The sequence below is a fragment of the Rhodnius prolixus genome, unplaced genomic scaffold, assembly GCF_049639745.1.
Source record: "Rhodnius prolixus isolate KJV_2025 unplaced genomic scaffold, Rpr scaffold_4, whole genome shotgun sequence".
Classification (NCBI taxonomy): domain Eukaryota; kingdom Metazoa; phylum Arthropoda; class Insecta; order Hemiptera; family Reduviidae; genus Rhodnius; species Rhodnius prolixus.
Genome location: NW_027411614.1, coordinates 12,375,238 through 12,379,081, shown reverse-complemented (window position 1 = coordinate 12,379,081; position 3,844 = coordinate 12,375,238). Strand labels below are relative to the sequence as shown.

The window sequence follows — 3,844 nt, the reverse complement described above, 5'->3', positions numbered from 1 at the left end:
TTTATGGTAAGTTCATTCATTAATCCAAAAAAGATAAAAAATAACTGAAATTGACAGTCTTTCTTCCTTTTGTCTAACTAGAAGTTACAAAAGTCACATTTTCAAAAGAAAAATGTTGTTATCCCTTTAAAGAGTAATAGAATATTTGTATCAATATATTCTTAAATATTATTATTCTGCTTAAGATGATTCTACTTTTTTTTCTTCAAATCCGCTTAATGCATAAAAATACATTCTTCACAATATGTTCTTTATGTTAATACTGCTGGAGATTCTTGTAATCCACTTCATAGATTAAATATATTCTTATCAATTACAACGTGCAGAAATGATATTTCATGCACATCCCTATATTTAAATGGTTTGTCCCGTTAAGCAGTTAACAATAAATAAATAAAACAATGATTTCAAGTAATCCACTAGGTTTTGAGATTACCCGCTAGGTTGAAGCACCTTACACGATTCTAAAGAGTTGAAATATAAAAACCCTAATAAAAAATGCAAATGTTCTACGTTAGCAACTATTTATTCATAAAATATTAATAATAAAATATGCATTTGAATTAATTAATTAATGTGACTATTCTTTAGAATAAAACATATCTGAAAAACATTTGGTATTGACAATATTACATTAGAGGTATGATTTAATATATTCATTTATCCTATTATGCTTTTGGGAATCTAAACCCTCCGAAACTGTGCAATGGCACCTGGCTACAGAAAGAACAAATTTCTTCCTACACAAAGAAAAAAAAATTACAATTTTTAATTAGTATAGGCCCTAAAGATTACCTAGTCCGTAGGAGCTTGGCAAAAAATTAAATGAAAATAATAAAAGTAAATAAATAACACTGAAAAAAGCAATAATCTTTCTTCCTTTTAGATTAATGAATTAGTCACCAAAACAGATGAACAATACCTACAATTATTTATTAATTTATGTAGCATTTATTTCACGATTTTACTACTAAACAAACGCTTTTAGGAAGCTCTATGGACAATGAGTCTTCAACAACTTAGATCACTGTTTTTCAACCGGTGGTCCGTGGACCGGTGCCAACCCGAGGGAAATTAAGTAAATTACAAATTAGCAGTGGCTATATTCAATGTCGATTTTTTCCTTTGGAAAACACTTTTATATTCGCTTAGAAGCAACAGCAGACGAGACATTAAATAATGTCATATAAAATTGTATTACTATTCAAAAAATAAAATAAAAATAAATAAATAAATAAAAATAAAATAAAAGTATCTATAATATATATATTATTTAATTTTACGTTTTTATTTGTCTTGATAGTTCGCCAGTCCATAACATAATTCCTTTATTTTTGTCGGTCCACGAGTATCTAAAGGTTAAAAACCACTGAATTAGAGAATCAAACTTGGTACCCTCTGTCCAGAAAAGTCCACAATACCTCTCTCACTGATAAACCTCGAAACCTGCGTGTCTACCAGTTTCTTAACCAGCAGTTACCGCCTAGAGCATATAATTTGGGGTAACCAGTTGGCGCTATCTTAAATCAAAACGGTGCAGCTCCTAATCTCCTTGTCCACCGACTTATTGGCCAACTTCTCCTCATAAAAGTCTTGACCTTCTGGAATTACTTTATCTGTTCTAATATTACCTCCTTAGACATTCAGGTAAACACATTAAATGACTTATCTTCTGATCATAGCACCATCACCAAAATATGTCCTTCCACAACAAACAATAATAAACGGAAGTGTTGACTAGATTTGAGCGACTGTTGATGAAAAACTGACTTTAAACAAGTATCCTTAAAAACTCCACAACAATTAGACGATAACATTATTCAGTAAAGAATTTGACACTCTACACAATAGACTTCAGACGTCAGAACTTCACCATTACCCCACAATCAGCCCCTACACTTAAGAAAACTGATAATAAGCAAACGTCGCGCAAGAGTTCTTTGGATATCCAGATATCCATCTCACAAAAGATGTGATGTACTTTACGACCAATTCTCTGTTTTTTAAACAATCTCTCACAACTGATGACAACCCTCTTTGGACAGCAACCAAGAGAATGCTCAAATACAGAAAAACTTCTCATTGGATGTATGGCCAATTCTTGGGGTAAATCCGATAATGAAAAAACCCAACTACTTTCTTCAGACATCACTCCTCATCCCAACGTACAAGACTTATTGAAAATATTCTCAGTGAACTTGTAATCCCACAACAACTTTCACCTCCTCCCAAGCCATTAATTCCTAAAGACATCATGGACATAATCAACTGACTTCCCAAAAAGAAGTCCGGGTTACGATCTGATTACTGTTAGGTAATACTATTATTATATCTTATTATATATATTATTATAAATCTCCAGGAAGCAAAAATATTCCTCACTACTCTTTATAACGCTGTGCTTCGAACCACTTACTTCTTCACCATTCTCTACATATTCTCTTCTGTAACAATGATCCCCTCTAAACCAAATACCTATTCTCATAGCCTTCCTTAAGCTTTCTCTTATATTGTCCAGTTGATATAATCTTTTTAATTTGATATTCTTAATTTAATATGTATTAATAAGTTTATAATTATTTACTAAATAAGAAAGCATTGTAAAATAGTTTAAAAAAAATATATATTTAAATAATCAAAGTAATAAGAATTATTTCATCTTCTAAATAATTTATTTGTAAAGAAATTGTTTGTTCATCTAAAATTTGTCAATTACAATGAAATAAAAACCTGACAGTAAGAAAGAGTAATTGAGTCAGTCTGATCAACAAGGACCGTGTGGCCTAATGGATAAGGCGTCGGACTTCGGATCCGAAGATTGCAGGTTCGAGTCCTGTCACGGTCGACTATATTTTTTTTATCCTAAAAAAAAATTTTTAACGTCCTCAAAAGTTCACTCGCATTTTTTTTACATAAAAAATTTTTTTTTGCGTATTTTCAAAATATTTCATTTTAAGCGCGTATTGTTATAATATTTTTATTGCATTCTTTTTATTTTCGAATTTTTATTTCAATGTCCTTGGGCATCATAGTATGAAAATGTTTTTATATAACGTTTTAATTAAATTAATCAACTACTATTTTACGTTATACGCCTTTTATTTTTAGAATATATTAAATAAAAATATGACACCATTACGCTTATATAAAAAACAATTTATCGGTAGCTGTCAGAGAACATACCTAGAGGAAGCCTTGTGAAAACCAATGAGCAAGAGATACTGAGCCTTGAAAAAATTGTTTTTAAGAAATCGCCGAGAAATGAAAACGGGAAGTAGGAACGCATTTCCAGATGTTTGCTGCAGAGATGTATTCTTGGGGGAGAATTCACCGACCTATCGGAACACGAAGTACATGAAGTAATAAAGAGTATTCCTGACTCTATTCAATTGAATCATTGACATTAGACAAAATACTCGAAAATAGCGAGGGTGGAGTCCAAACAACTTGAGTTCTTACTCACCAAATTCTATTATTCTCGTTATGAGGCAAAAACTGCCACAGTTTCTGTACATCTAAAATTCAACGTCATTTCAGTTCAATTCGCCCACGCGTGATTGAACTGCATCCATCGTTTTTTTGGTTTTGGCGCATCGTCTACTGTGGAGATCAGCGCCCCTGATCGTCTTTTTTTCTATATACATTGCCTAAGTATGCACGAACAATCTTATAGTGTTCACACAAAACTCCCTACCCATTAAGGCAGCATAGAATCTAGGTTTGCAAGTTCTTTCACCACCATATCCTCTTCATCCCTCTAATAACAACAAAATCTACTTGCAAGTTACATTAGTTACAAATTAATATTGTAACCATTAAAATTTGTGGAATGTTTTTAAACAAT

The 3,844-nt window shown here is 31.6% G+C and overlaps 1 non-coding gene across 1 annotated transcript; it reads left to right on the top strand.

Moving 5' to 3' along the window:
- The first annotated feature begins 2,772 nt into the window (after nucleotides 1-2,772).
- Nucleotides 2,773-2,845, top strand: TRNAR-UCG (transfer RNA arginine (anticodon UCG)). The gene has a single exon. It is a non-coding gene; the product is annotated as a tRNA-Arg (tRNA).
- Nucleotides 2,846-3,844: the final 999 nt, after the last annotated feature.